Source organism: Platichthys flesus, chromosome 21, assembly GCF_949316205.1.
Source record: "Platichthys flesus chromosome 21, fPlaFle2.1, whole genome shotgun sequence".
In the NCBI taxonomy this organism is placed as follows: domain Eukaryota; kingdom Metazoa; phylum Chordata; class Actinopteri; order Pleuronectiformes; family Pleuronectidae; genus Platichthys; species Platichthys flesus.
Window position 1 is genome coordinate 19,650,661 of NC_084965.1, and position 16,299 is coordinate 19,666,959.

At 43.5% G+C, this 16,299-nt stretch overlaps 1 protein-coding gene across 2 annotated transcripts in view; it reads left to right on the forward strand.

Moving 5' to 3' along the window:
- Nucleotides 1-8,460: 8,460 nt before the first annotated feature.
- The window catches only part of palmdb (palmdelphin b), a 52,194-nt gene continuing 44,355 nt past the window's right edge, over nt 8,461-16,299 (forward strand). The window contains exon 1 of one of the 2 annotated variants that reach the window (XM_062379966.1): nt 8,461-8,544. The gene's annotated coding sequence lies outside the window, so the exon portion shown is untranslated. The remainder of the gene's footprint in view (nt 8,545-16,299) is intronic. The other variant, XM_062379968.1, reaches the window with a different exon arrangement.

The following is a 16,299-nucleotide window of genomic DNA, read 5'->3' on the forward strand; positions in this document are numbered from 1 at the left end:
GGCCCAATGGGGGCAGCCTTCGCCATTCCGGTTTCCTGCACCTTCTTCTGTTCCAGTGAGGCCAGCGGACAGTGCCTCAGTGTCTCCCTGTGGGAAGGAGGAACCCATGCAACTGGGGCGCACTCCCCTCTCTTCTGAGGAACGTCAGCGCCGCCGTAGGGAGGGAAGATGCCTCTACTGCGGAAAGCTGGGCCATTTCTTGGCGGCTTGTCTGTTAAAAGACCGGGCTCATCAATAAGGAGAGGTGTAGGGGGCGCCCTTAGCTCAGTTGGTAGGGCGTCCCCCCCCATGGGCCTAGGCCAGCAGCGGACCCGGGTTCGATTCCAGCCCGCGGTCGTTCTCTGCATGTCACTCCCCTCTCTGCCCCATTTCAACTCTGTCTCTCTACACTATCAATAAAAAAAAGCATAAAAATGCCACAAAAAAAAAAAAAAAAAAAAAAAAAAAAGGAGAGGTGTATTGGTGAGCCAAACCTCAACTTCCTCTAGTCCCTTCAGACCATTAACCCATGCCTGTCTGAGATCTCCTGATGTTTCCCTGGAACTGGCTGTGTTTGTGGATTCTGGGGCCGATGAGAACTTCCTGGATCGGGAGTTAGCTAAGCAGCTCAAGCTGATCCCAGAACCACTCCCTGTTCCCCGGGAGGCCAACGCCCTGGATGGCCGCCTGTTAAGTCATGTTACTCACCGTACTCCTGCTTTGAGTCTCACGATCTCAGGTAACCACGCTGAGATGATATCCTTTTTGCTCATTGACTCACCTCAGGTGCCGCTTGTTTTGGGCCTGCCTTGGCTCAAAAGACACAACCCTCACATTGACTGGTCAACTGGGTTGATTTTAGGATGGAGTGAATTTTGCCTCTCATCCTGCCTTGTGTCTGCCTCGGTTAGTTGTTGTCCCCAGAACTCTGACTCTTCCCCAGATTTTCCTGATCTCTCGGAGGTCCCACCCGTCTACCTGGATTTGAAGGAGGTTTTCAACAAATCCCGCGCTACGTCCTTACCCCCCCATCGGCCCTATGACTGTACTATCGACCTCCTCCCTGGTGCCTCGCTTCCGAAGGGTCGTCTTTACTCCTTGTCTGCTCCTGAGACGGATGCCATGAATAAATACATTCAAGGCTCCCTGGCTACTGGGATTATCCGTCCCTCATCGTCTCCCACTGGTTCTGGATTTTTTTTTGTCAGTAAGAAGGACAAATCCCTGCGTCCTTGCATTGACTACAGAGGTCTGAACAATGTCATGGTCAAAAACAGGTACCCTCTTCCACTCATATCTTCTGCTTTTGAACTATTAAAAGGGGCATCCATTTTTTCTAAACTGGATTTAAGAAATGCTTATCATTTAGTCCGCATACGGGAGGGGGACGAATGGAAAACGGCCTTTAACACCCCTAGCGGCCACTATGAATATTTGGTCATGCCATTTGGTTTAACCAACGCCCCAGCAGTTTTTCAGGCATTGGTCAATGACGTTATGAGGGACATGTTAAATAAGATTGTGTTTATTTACCTGGATGACATCTTGATTTTTTCCAAGTCAGAGGAGGAGCATGTGCAGCATGTCCGACGGGTTCTTCAGCGGCTGCTGGAGAATCAGCTTTTCGTTAAGGCTGAAAAATGTGAATTTCATCAGCGAACTGTTAGCTTCCTGGGGTTCATTGTGGCACCCGGCAGCATCCAGATGGACCCTGGTAAGGTCAGTGGAGTTTTGGATTGGCCTGTTCCCACAGACAGGAAGCAGCTGCAGAGGTTCTTGGGCTTTGCAAATTTCTACAGACGTTTCATCAGGAACTACAGCTCTGTTGCAGCCCCTCTCCATGTCCTCACGTCCCCAGGAACCAGGTTTTCATGGAGTCTCCAGGCAGAAGAGGCCTTTCGGTCTCTTAAGCAGCGGTTCTCTTCTGCACCCATCCTCACCTTGCCAGACCCGAAGCTGCAGTTTATCGTCGAGGTCGACGCCTCTGGGGTGGGGGCGGGGGCAGTCCTCTCCCAGCGCTGTTCCAAGGACAACAAGGTTCACCCCTGTGCTTTCTTTTCCAGGAAGCTTTCTCCTGCTGAGAGGAACTATGATGTGGGCAACAGGGAGCTGCTGGCTGTGAAGTTGGCTCTAGAGGAGTGGAGGCACTGGCTGGAGGGGGCTGAACAGCCATTTTTGGTGTGGACCGACCACAAGAACCTGGAGTATATAAGGACTGCTAAAAGACTAAACTCTCGTCAAGCCAGGTGGGCACTGTTTTTTAACCGCTTTGACTTTACACTGTCCTATCGCCCTGGCTCCAGGAACGTCAAGGCTGATGCTCTGTCCCGCCAATTTGAGCTGGAGGACACCCCCGGAACCCATGCCACCATCCTGCCTTCAGCGTGCGTCATTGGAGCTGTGACATGGGGCATTACGGATAAGGTCAGACAGGCACTGCAGGGGGCAGAGATCCCGGTAGGCTGTCCGGAGAACCGTCTCTCTGTTCTGTCTATTCTCCGTCCGCAGGTCCTGCAGTGGGGACACTGTTCCAACTTTAGCTGTCATCCAGGGGTGGCTCGCTCCATAAGTCTCCTCCGACAACGTTTCTGGTGGCCCACACTGAAGGAGGATGTCCAGGAGTTCGTCGCTGCATGCCCAGTCTGCGCCCAGAATAAGACCTCTCGCCAGCGGCCCCACGGTTTGCTCCACCCTTTGCCTATTCCCCGGCGACCCTGGTCGCACATCTCTATCGACTTTGTAACTGGACTGCCTCCTTCTGAGGGTAACACAGTCGTACTAACTATTGTTGACCGATTTTCTAAGATGGCTCATTTTGTCCCTCTGCCGAAGCTTCCCTCTGCCAAAGAGACGGCAGAGGTTATGTTGTCTCATGTTTTTCGTTTACATGGACTCTCTCAGGATGTAGTGTCGGACCAGGGGGCCCCAGTTTGCCTCCAGGTTTTGGAAGGAATTTTGTAGGCTCATTGGTGCCACAGCCAGCCTCTCCTCTGGTTTTCACCCCCAGTCAAACGGCCAGACGGAACGCTACAACCAGGAGCTGGAGACAGGACTCCGCTGTGTAGTTTCACAAGATCCTTCTCTTTGGAGCAAAAAGTTAATATGGATTGAGTATGCTCATAATTCTCTCCCTGTCTCAGCCACAGGACTTTCCCCGTTCCAGTGTGTTTATGGGTATCAACCACCCCTGTTTCCTGAGCTAGAGGAGGAGATTTCGGTGCCATCTGCTCAGGCCTTGGTGCGCCGCTGCCATCTTACTTGGAGAAGAGCACGGGCGGCTCTCCTCCGCACCTCCAGTCGGTACAAGCGTGTGGCTGACAAGAACCGTTCACAAGCTCCGCACTACAGGGTTGGCCAGAGAGTCTGGCTGTCCTCCCAGGACCTTCCTCTCCGCTTGGAGTCCCGCAAGTTAGCTCCCAGATTCGTTGGTCCGTTCACCATCACCAAGGTGGTAAACCCTGTTGCAGTGCAGCTCAAGCTCCCCAGGACAATGAGGGTCCATCCGACCTTCCATGTGTCCAAGGTCAAACCTGTCAGGACCAGTCCGCTGGCTCCCTCCACCAGACCCCCTCCACCCCCCCAGGTCATTGATGGGGGGCCAACATACGCCGTAAGGCGTCTTCTGGCGGTCCGCCGCAGGTGCCGTGGACTGCAGTACCTTGTGGACTGGGAGGGTTATGGGCCCGAGGAGAGGTCCTGGGTTCCTTCTAGGGACATTTTTGCTAAGACTTTGATTCGAGATTTCCACAGGCGTCACCCGGACCAACCGGGGACGTCTGGAGCCGTCCCTTGAGGGGGAGGTACTGTAACATCTGTGCAGTCTGTTTGTTGGTATCCACTTCCTGTTTTATTTTGTTGTCCGGGTTCTTGTGTCCTGTGTCTAGCTTTACTTCCTGTTTGTTTCCCCACACACCTGTACCTTGTTTCTCATTAAGCACTCTATTTGTACCCTGTGTTTCCCCTCACCCTCTGCCAGATTGTCATTGTCGCCACCGTGTGTGCATGCTCTCCAGCTCTTTCATTCGTGTTTTGGACAACCGGCTTTTTGACTCTGCCTGGATCTATGACTTTGGATTTTGCCTTATCCCTGAATGGACTTTTGAAGTAAAGTTTTATTTTTTTATACTTTATTTTGCTTCTCGTGCTGCTTTTCTGCTACTGAGTCCCAGATCTGTAAAGGACTGTTACAGAAATAGAAATAGTATAAAATATAATATACAAATGTAAAATAGAAAAGAAAATATATATATATATATATATTTATAAATATATATATAAACAGCTGAGGAGAAAATACAACAACAATGGTTCAATTATGCAAATATGTGGAGAGGAGTTTAAAAGTCTTATGGCCTGGGGGATGAAACTGTCTCTGAGCCTGGTGGAGCGGGCCTGGATGCTGCGGTATCGTCAGCCAGACGGCAGCAGGCAAAAATGTTTATTGCTGGGGTGAAAGGGGTCTTTAATAATCCGGCTGCTCTTCTTCCTGCACCGCTGGGTGTAGAGGTCCTCCATGGATGGTAGCGCCGTCCTGCTGATGTGCTGGGCAGACTTCACCACCCTCTGTAAAGCCTTACGGTTCAGGGCAGTGCAGCTGCCATACCAGGCGGTGAGGCAGCCAGTCAGAATGCTCTCTATGGTGCACCTGTAGAAGTTGCAGAGAAACCTGGAGTCCATGTGGAGCTTCCGCAGCCTGCGGAGGAAGAAGAGCCACTGTCTGGCCGTCTTCCTGATGGAGTCTGTGTGATGGGTCCAAGTCAGGTCATCACTGATGTGGACCCCGAGGAACTTGAAGCTGCTGACTCGCTCCACCGTGATCTTGATGATGAAGAGGGGGGCGTGTTCCACTCCTTGTCTCTTCCTGTAGTCCACGATCAGCTCCTTAGTTTTGCTGACGTTGAGATGGAGTTTGTTGTCCTGGCACCAAGATGTCAGGGCTCTGACCTCCTCTCTGTAGGCCTTCTTATCGTCGCCGGTGGTCAGGCCTATGACAGCGGTGTCATCAGCAAACTTAACGATGGTGTTGGAGCTGTGGGTGGCCACACAGTCATGTGTGAACAGGGAGTACAGGAAAGGACTGAGCACGCAGCCCTCTGGGGCACTGGTGTTGAGAGTCAGGGTGGAGGATGTGGTGCTGCCGATCCGCACTGCCTGTGGTCTGCCGGTCAGAAAGTCCAGTATCCACTCACGGTGGGCGATGTTGAGCCCAAGGTCTCTGAGCTTGGTGAGGAGCTTCAGGGGCACGATGGTGTTGAATGCTGAACTGTAGTCGATGAACAGCATTCTCACATATGTGTCCCTCTGGTCCAGGTGGGAGAGGGCAGTGTGGAGGGTGAGGGAGATGGCATCTGCAGTCGACCTATTTGACCTGTAGGAAAACTGAAGAGGGTCCAGAGAGTCAGGGAGGGAGGAGGTGATGACTGGTTGGACCAGCCGCCCAAAGCACTTCATGATGATGGAAGTGAGTGCTACTTGGCGGTAGTCGTTCAGGTTGAATTTTACAATGGTCATAACAGTGGAATTGATGACCTTGTAGTGGAAATTGACAACCACTCCTGGGCCAATACAATTCAAATTTCAAACAAGAGAATTTGTTAACACAACCCTTGTTTACTTTAATTTGTAAATATCGTTATGCATATTACAACAAGAAACGATCATGTTCTTAATTGACCATCAGTTTTCATTTTCAACCTAACATTTTTGTTATCAAACCTTGTCCATTTGAGACACAGGTTTTGGACATTTACTGTTTCAGTATATAAACCATAAACGACATGCTGTTACTCTCAGTCACCCAGATCTCAACCAAGCAGTGGGCTCGATGGGACTAGTCTGGGGTACATTTATCTAGGTCACACAGACCGACACAATATGTCTTCCACCTTCTGTTCAACATTCTAACTCAAGAGGATGCCTTAAGCTCTGCAAATGATCATCATGTGGATGCTTTTTATCTCATTAAATTGTCAACCATGAGAGGGTCTTAACAACCAACATGTGGTTGTTAAGAAGGTAGGAGAAGCTGGCGGAATGGTGTTTGTATGGATTGCATTGTATTTAGTCATTTATTTAATACGTTTGATACTTCATTGTCTTTATTAAAAACTCAAAGATTGAGGCCCATTCATGACTGAACCATATTTATGCTTGCAACTTTAAAATAGTTGTAATTGGGAAATGTTAAACTTTTTAATCATTAACTTGTTATATGTTATACTGTAAAATTTGATTTCATAGTATTTTAATATAATCTATGGCAATAAACCATAACATTTATTTAATTAATTGTTATAATTGTGAAAAACTGTAAGAGGTATTAATTCAGATCAATTGTACAGGTGAATTTTATATTTATGATGCAGTTAAAATTAAGTAAATATTTAATAACATGAAATTCTAAGTCAACATCATCATACTCAGAATGAATGAGTGTTTTAGGGAGAATTTCTAGATTCATTGTTAGTGAGGGAAGTGTACATTTCAGAAACGACAAGTGCAGATGCACACAAGAATTCCAATAAGTCATTGTTTGCACGAAATAACATGCACTTACGTTAAGGGGTGAATCATTACCGGTTTCACGGTATGCATGGTAAAATTTCTTACGATGACTTGTACCATTTGATCTGTACTTACCACATCACGTGTCTTGTGTCCTTGTTCCATAATGTGTTACCCTGCCGCATGTCTCCCCCTCCCTCCCCTGCTGACACACACTCACTTTGCAATATAACAATAAACACCAAACTAATCAGAAGTTATTAGGACCAGTCCAGTATTTTAAGTTTACTTTGTATTTGATTCACTTGACACATGTATTTTAGCCTTTAAAGTCCAACATTTTTTGTGCATGTAGTCCACCTGCCCCACACAGCATAAGACATGACAAGACGGACCTATACAGGACATCAAGGTCAAATTGAATGGAATGATCCAGATTCATGATCCAACACTATGGATATAACTAAATGAATGTGATGTGTCAACGTTTGATGAGCATGTGGACCCACATGCACGAGCGAGGCCGATCCAACACCCCCCCCCAAAAAAGCAGGTCAAATATAAATGAGGGGCAGGCATAGCATTTAACAAACAGGTGAAAATGAAACAGTTCAGGCAATACAAAGCAGGATTAAAGATCAGGAAGCAGGCAGAGACAAAAGGTAGAAATGCAGACGAAGTGAAGTTGACTGAAATCCAATCTGCACTAATGTCAAACTAGCAACAGGTGGTACAGGACAAGCAGGTGAAACTAAGGAAGGGAAACACAAAGGCAGAAAGTTAACTTAAATAAGACACATGAGGAATATCAGAACTATAAAATAAAACAAGAACACCAAACTAAACAGATCACCATGACAGTGTCAGTTGGTGTGTAAGATCAGTTCTACGTGATTAGAAAAGATTCAAGATTCAACATTCAAGATGAAGCAGTTGCTGGCAGTGAAATGCTTGAGTCGCAGGCTCTCTTCTAGCAATGCTCAAGTAATTACAACCCCAAACAATTAAATAGAAATAGTATAAAATAAAATAGAATAACAAACAAAGAGCAGAGGAGCAGGGTTGCTTATTGACCAGTGCTGAGTAATGCACCACACAAACCTTAATGAATTGATGTGGAAACTATCCTCAAAATAATACAAATAGTTACAAATAATTTGTCATCTCTGGCCATACATAAAAAATGGGTTGACGTCTGCACTTAATGTAAAGGAAGTTGTCTAATTTCTATTTATAATGAATATATTGATACTGATAACCTTGAAAATGTTGGTCACTATATTAGTGATACAAAATCTTCACACTGTTTCCTCTCTACTTACCTAGTTCAGAGTAGGTTAAACCAGCTTCATAGTAAAGCCCCACCATCTCTGTCTAGGAGAGAGGCCTGCTCGATTTCCCCCCACCTTTCTACAGCATAGGTTCACACGTTTTATTAGGCCATCTCCTAAGCAGTGAATTACCCTTTTACATGTATTTACATTTAATTGTATATTGGTATATTCTCAGAGGAACGTACACTATAGGTGAGGTGTAGAATCTACAATCAATCAAAATTAAGTTTTACAGAAAAAATACTGCTATAAATAGATTGGTGGTACAATGCTTGGCAAACATTTGTTGGACAAACAGAGCTTGGCAAATGGATGTCACTGTGGGAGCACAGAGATGCTCCTTAAAAAACAAACATTCATGGATGTCTTACATCCGAGAAAGTCTCTCATCCAAGGAAAATAAACCCTCATTAAAATGTGTGTGTGTATGTGTGTGTTAGTTTGTGTGTGTGTGTGTGTGTGTGTGTGTGTGTGTGTGTGTGTGTGTGCATTTTTGTGGAGCAATGTTCGGCAGTTATTTCAGGCAAATGGTTGGGCTCAGTGAGAGAGAGAGAGAGAGAGAGAGAGAGAGAGAGAGAGAGAGAGAGAGAGAGACTCACTCACCCTACACAATCTCCCGACACAACCCGCAGCTCAGTAATGTGAGAAACACTGTGAGAGTGAGCTGTACCTTGCCTCACACCATCTACAATAACCTGCTCTAGGACACACACTGCACACACTCCCGGTGAGTTGATCTCTCTATCACTGTTTCTGTTTAACTCTGCCACAGTAATTTCAAGCATCTATTTGAAGCTGTGAGGTTTTGCTCCTTTGTCTACTCTTGGCTGTTACTATCTACCATTAGATAGTTATCCAGGGGTAACGGTTTGTCATTGGTAAGGAGCTGAAATGAGCGAGGGTCTCTTGATTCTATAATCTTTTAATACCGCTAAGCTGTCGGCCGTTTGCAGTATCCCAGCAGGGGTCTGGCTCAAACTAAAAAGTCCTTGTACTCACAGATGGACACATAGACGGAAAGAGCAGCTTCAGAAATGACATTTAGAACACAAAGCATGATTACCAAGCTGACTCTAAAAATGCATGTATGGCTTGTGGGTGTGATTAATGTATGAACAACACACACACACACACACACACACACACACACACACACACACACACACACACACACACACACACACACACACACACACACACACACACACACATACATGCTGTTGTTCTGCTCTACCAGAAGAGAACCAGTCACCCTGTGCCCTTTCCTTCCCACTCATCCAAGTCAGATCAACACTTCAGCACATGTGGCCAATGCTGCAGAGGAAGACGCTAGTGAAGTAGAAAGATTATTTTCACACATATATCATTAGCAGAAATCACACTGCTGTTCCCTTTATATAGTAAACACATGATAAATGATTAAATGTTTGTACCAGAGGGTTGAGACAAAGATTTCCTTTTAGGTAACAGAGCAGTACAAAATGTTGAGGAATATGTTTGTATAAGGGTGAGAATATTAGAGTGAGATATACTGTTGCACAGTTAGCATGACCTATCTACAGTTCAGCAATACACCTACCAACTCCCCTATGGCTCACTAATTAATACTGTATACCTTGTTTGTGTTTGTTTGTTTAATTAGTCAGCAAGCAAACAAAAATATAAAAATGAAACCCATATCAAATCAAAATCAAATCAAATCAAAGTTTATTGTCTCATGCACCAATGACAGCGTCATCGGAGCAGTGAAATTCTTATGACATGGCAGGCAAACATCTATGCAGTAGGCGACTTTACAAAATGACAAAAAAATAACATACTATGTAACATAACATATAACATAACATTGTAACATATAACATATAACACAGTCAAGTGAATATTAAATTAAGTAATATGAATATATGTATAACATATAACATAGTCAAATTAAAGTCAAAGTTAAATGAAGCAGCAGTTTACATGGTGAAGGAGTGGGGAATATTAAATAAAATAATATGAAGATATGTATAACATATAACATAGTCAAATAAATTCAAATGAAGCAACAGTTTTCAGGGTGAAGAAGTGGGGAATATTAAATAAGATAAGTATATGTGAAGTAAGTGTATTTGTATGATTCGGGAGCAGAATGTACATGGTGACTATTCAGAGGATAGAAAAAAAACAACAGCTATCTAACATAACATATAACATCACATCGTAACATATAATGTAGTCAAGTAAAGCAGTAGTTTACAGGGTGAATGGAATATTAAATTAAATAATATGAACATGAATATATGTATACATATAACATAGTCAAGTCAAAGTCAAATGAAGTAGCAGTTTACACGGTGAAGGACTGGGTAATATTAAATTAAATCAAATAATAGGGATATAGGTATTACATAGGCAGATAAAAGTCCAAATGAAGCAGCAGTTTACAGGGTGAAGAAGTGGGGAATATTAAATAAGATGAATATATGTGGAGTAAGTGTATTTGTATGAGTGTGGGGGCAGAATGTCCATGGTGACTGTTTAATGGGGTCAATGTTGATTGTTCAGAAGCATGATGGCCTGGGGGTAGAAGCTGTTTGTAAGTCTGGTAGTCCGTGCTCGGATGCTCCGGTAACGTCTGCCAGAAGGCAACAGTGTGAGAAGTCCACAGCCTGGATGGCTGTGGTCCTTGATGATCTTCCATGCTTTTCTCAGACATCTTGTGTTGTAGATGAGTTGCACGGAAGGGAGATTGCAGCCGATGATGCGCTCCGCTGTCTTCACCACCCTCTGCAGGGCCTTTCGATCTGCAGCGGAGCAGCTACCAAACCAGGAAGTAGTGCAGCTTGAGAGGATGCTCTCAATGGTGCACCTGTAGAAGTTTGTTAATGTTTTTGCAGCCATGCCAAACTTCTTGAGTCTCCTCATGAAGTATAAACGCTTTTGTGAAGTTTTCACCACAGAGTCCGCTTGTTTGGACCAGGTCAGGTCATCCGTGATGAACACACCGAGGAACTTGAATTCGGAGACTCTCTCCACTACAGCTCCGTCAATGTGTAACGGGCCGTGACCCCCCCCCCCCCCCCCCCCCCCCCCCTCTGCAGCTTCCTGAAGTCCATGATTATCTCCTTGGTCTTTCAAACATTGAGAGACAGGTTGTTCTCTTGGCACCATGTCTCCAAGCCTCTGACCTCATCTCTGTAGGCGGTCTCGTTGTTGTTGGAGATGAGACCCAGGATGGTGGTGTCGTCTGCATGGGCTATTGATTGAAACCTTTATGGTTTTATGGGTGTCCATTGTTGGAACTATGTCTTAGCAATCACCAGTAAACAGTTCTTTAATTTTGGACAGAGAAAGAGTTATTAACCCATCCTGATTCCAGCTCTGTCATCTGCACTTTTTATAAAGGCATAAAGAGTATTTTCATAAAAATGTAAAGTGAATTTAAAGCGGGTTAGGGGTCATAATTAAGGTAGTAATAACATATGGCAGTAAGAAATATGGCAGCGGAAGTGGAAACAAACTCACAAAAAAAGAATGCTTGTTGCCAAAATAAGAGTTACAAGGAACAGACATTTTTTACGTTGAACAACCAACCAATATGTCCAGTGAGTTTAATGTGGGCTTCTTATTTGGAATTTTTTTTTTTACCTCCAATTAACCAGTTTAACTCTATGCCAAACAGTTTTCCTTTAAATTTTGTGATTTCATCAATCTTTTCTAATCCAATACTATCCGGTAGTTTCCTGACAATGAAATCCGCTTTGCCCATCTGAAAAGTTCCAAACACAGAACACATGTTGCAATGGTAAAAGGAGAGGCCCAAGCTGGGGGAAGGCTCTTTCAGATGAGGCAGCACAAAAAAGTTGTTTGCATTATAGTGAAAAATGTGTCAAACTGAAATCTCAGATCCTGGTCTGTTCAAACTACATAAACTGAGCTAATGCAAAGCTAAGACAGAATTTCTCCGCAGCCAAGAGAGGATTTTAAATCTGCGTAAAAATTACTGAACATTTATCATGTTTAAAGCAGGAAGTTTACGCCCCTGCAGCTATCTGAAAGCATCAGTTCACAAATGTTTTGAAACTGCACCATCTGATTTGACAAGTGCCACACTCCAGTGGAGTCCCATTACGTATGGCTGTCAAATGTGTTTACCTATATTAAATCACATGAAAATAACACTAGGTGCTTTGAAGTGTCCCTATGAAATACTACACATATCAGAATGATCTGTTAGGAGTTAGTATTCTAGTGTGAGATGTCACACATTTAGTGGATCATCACTCGCATGTTTCATTAATGACTTTCCAACTTTAGTTTTAGCAAATGTAGCATTTTCTGATTTATACCTAAATCATTGCCAGTGCTTTGGTGTCAGATTCTACATTACAGTAACCCAGAAGGGACAAGCCGTGCAGCCACTCTACAGAGGACCACTGGAGAAGCTTCAAATGATACAAATATTTAATGTCATTTGTGAACGTATAACTGTGAATAATAATATTGCTGTTTCTGCTGTATTTGTCTGTTTAAAATACAGCAGACAAAAGCTAAATAATTATATAAGCCACATCAACTGAATCAGCAAATCATTTTTTATTGTACATGAATCAAAGAATTATGCAAACAGCTTGTTCTGCTCCCATCATTAAAATTAAAAAAAGGAGATAGAAATCAATTTACAAGTGCAGATCCATTTGTGTTGGATAAAATCCACTGTGCCTCAAGAATTCAACAGAATTATCTGAATCAAGACAGCTGGTTATGGGGCTGCAGGAAGTCAAGTTAGAGGTGGTGATACTGTTTGTCATTTGAAGTCATTAAGTAGATGCAACTGAATCAGTGGTGTTACAAAGGCCAATATCAGCCTTGATAAATTGATGTTTATCACACCATGCTGCGGTCTAATGAAGGCATCTCTTGTTGGTTTGTGAGCTATTAATCCATCAGAGATCAGATTAAGGGCGTAGGAGCAGGGATTAGACATCAGGAGAACCTTGGCTGAGTGGCCAGACAGACAGGGAGGTATTAGGGTCATGTCACTGGAGCTGAGGTCTAGAATGGATTATGGCCAGACCACTGACAGAAAGACCTGAAGGGATTTAATCCAAACTCCATGGGCAGACGAATATGTCACAGCAGTGCGGCCAATGAGGAAGGCGTTAAATGTACAACGGCTGCTAATCTCCACTGAAGGGTTGGACCTGGGGTCACTTTACTTTCACAGCAGATACACATGATACAGTCCTGTTAAAAGCTGTTTATTAGATCTTCCGAGACTGTGAACAAAGAAAGAGTAAAAATTGTATGTGAGCACTCACCCATATGGTTCCTCGGTTTCTTTATATCATAGAACTTGCTGGGAATAAGCCTGAAGTTCGTCACAATGTAAAGACTAGGGTCCAAGGCAGTTTGAAAAATCGCTTTATGTTGCTGTTAAACTGGAATTATGAACCATGTTACTGTTAAATTGGATTTAGAAACCCAGTCCAAACAATGCAAAAAACACATCGCACCTTCAAAACCTATGGGCTTGATGACAGAAGGGAGTGACTCATCCAAATGACATGTGATTCTCATGGCACTGTGACATTCACAGTATGCAGGGCAACGATTGTAACTAAATGATGCATCACTCATATGACAGGCATAGAATGGCATGCAGCGTACTTTTGAAAACATTTAAAACATTAGTGTCACATTGTGTAGCTCGTCAAAGTTTGTGTGTGGCACCCACAGCTAAAGCACCAGTCTCATGGTCAGTAAAAAGCCTGTTTGAGCTTTGTTCAGTCAGGGCCACATTCTATAATCAGACATAGAACACACACTCATAACACTCCTCAACTTTTATGCTTTAACAGAAGCATTTTCAACAGGTTGCTTTTGTAATATCAATCAATAAAATTGTATTTGTATAGCCCATGTTCACAAATCACAATTCGTCTCATAGGGCTTTAACAGGGTGTGACATCCTCTGTGCTTAACCCTCAGCAAGAGTAAGGAAAAACTACTAAAAACCCTTTTACAGGGTAAAAATATGTAAAAACCTCAGAGAGCGCCACATGTGAGGCATCCCTGTCCAAGGACGGGCAGAAGTGCAATATAGATGCCACGTGTAGGAAAACATCATCAAGATTAAAGTTTTTAGCAGCATTGATGAGGGTAAATATCTTGAAGGATAACTTCAATAATATATGTCAAGCAGTTCAGCTGCAATCATAGTCTATGGTCAGCAACCACCAGGATCATGATCCACCATCCTGATCAGATGCCACTTTAGTCAGCAGTCATTGTCCACTGCCACTTATTAGGATAAATCATGAGTTGTTGATTACTTTGTTCAGGTTTTAATGAGAAGTATAACTGGGGTTCATGCTCATAGCAGTGGAAGTTTACCGACTGTGTCCTGATAATGTTTCCTAGTTGAAGCATATATAATGAGAATAAAATTGGGCCGAGCACAGAGCCCTGTGGAACACCATGGTTAACTTTGGTGCACACAGATGACTCATCATTAATTTGCACGAATTAGGAGTGATCAGAAAAACAAGATTTAAACCAGTTAAGGGTGGTTCCATTCATGTTAATGAATGGGCCTAGGGGTGGTTTTTTTGAGTAGGGGTTTTATAACAGCTATTTTAAAAGACTGTGGTACATAACCTGATGATAATCACAGATTGATTGTGTTAAGTAACAAACTTTCCATAAGGGGCAGAATTTTTATAAGTAATTTTGTAGGAATGGAATCTAAGATACAGGTTGTTGGTTTAGAACCTGAGATTATTTTGGTAAACTGATCACGGGTGATCAGAGAGAAGCTGTCTAAGTAATGGGAAGGATTCTCAGCCATTTCTGAGATCTGTGTTGATGGGGGGGTATAAGTGCCAATTGAGGGCAGGAGATGGTTGATTTTATTTCTAATAGTTAGAATTTTATCATTGAAAATTGTCATAAAGATATTGCTATTTAGGGATCGAGGAATACTGGGTTCGGTGTAGGTTGACTCTGTCAGCCTGGCTACAGTGCTGAAGAGAAACCTGGTGTTGTTTTTATTCTATTCTATTAGTTTTGAACTTCCTTTCTAGTTTCCCTGATAATTGTTCTAACTAATTTGTCTGGGAATTATACCACTCGTGATGAGAAGCTTTGAGATTTTTCAGCTCTTCTTGGAAATCGTTGTTCTTCTTCTTTTCCTCCTGGAGGTCAGTTTTCAACTTCTCCTGGTTGTTTTCATGTCTTTGACAGACCTAGAGATAAGAAGCTTTGAACTTCTCCAGCTGTTCTTGGAGAAGGTTCTTCTTAATCTTCTCCTCCTGGAGCTCGGTTTTCAACTTCGGCTGGTTGGTTGTATGACTTTGGCAGACCTCGTGATGAGAAGCTTTGAGTTTCTCCAGCTCTTCTTGGAGAATGTTTTCATCTTCTTCTCCTCCTGGAGTTCAGTGTCGAACTTCTCCTGGGTGGTTGTATGACTTTGGCAGACCTCGTGATGAGAAGCTTCGAGATTTTTCAGCTCTTCTTGGAGAAGGTTCTTCTTCATCTTCTCCTCCTGGAGATTGCTGTTGAACTCCTCCTGGTTGGTTGTCCAGCGTGTTCGCGCCGCACGTCGGACAGCTGTTTTTGAGTTTTGAGGAAAGACTAGAACCCTTCAAAATACATTTTTGTTTTGGAATGTTAAAACCATTACTGCATTTTTTAAATCTTCTTAGTCAGTCCTAGAATTTTAAAATAAGCCTCCGTTCATCATGTACAAATCTCTCTGACTAACTTATATTCAGTAATGTCATTATATTTTACTATATAAACTCAATGTATAAAATGTATTCTCTAAATGTAGGTAATTGGCTACTCACAGGTGACATCATCACCATTGGCAACCTCAGCCACCTGCTGAATGTGATATGAGGCCGCTCTTCAATGGGAGCGGTGAAAAGTGAAAGGGAGTAAGCCAAGATTTTTTTGGGCAAACTGCTCAATCAGTCTGTGGAGGTTGTGCTAGTGACTGTCCTTTCACCTACTACAGCAAGGAAATAACTTTCAAACACTTGTGCTGTAGTAACATCAACAGATGTGCAACAGCTCTCTTGGCCTTGTCCTTTATTAGCATATGCCCATTCTTATTATTGTCAACACATTTCTCGATTTGGGCTTTGCTTGTCTCTTTCTCTCTTTAAGTTGATGATTTGGCCAAGAACACACCCCAGACACATCAGGATTGTGTTAATCTAGTTGTTTGACTTTACTTCACAGGTGGCTTTATATACTCAAGCTGTGCATGTGTGACCCCTTGGGTTTGCCACATGACAGGTGTTTAGTTTTTTTTTCCCACCATCAGGTCTCTTTCAGGGACCATGCGTCACCTGCTGCTGACTCTCATGCACACAGTGTCAGGCTAGTCGACAGTCAAGCCAGGCAGCATCTCTATTTTCAGCAGTGCTGGATCAGGCCTCCGTAGTGTCAACAGGTGGACGAGCTCACCAGCACTATGACAGTCAGCAGTCTC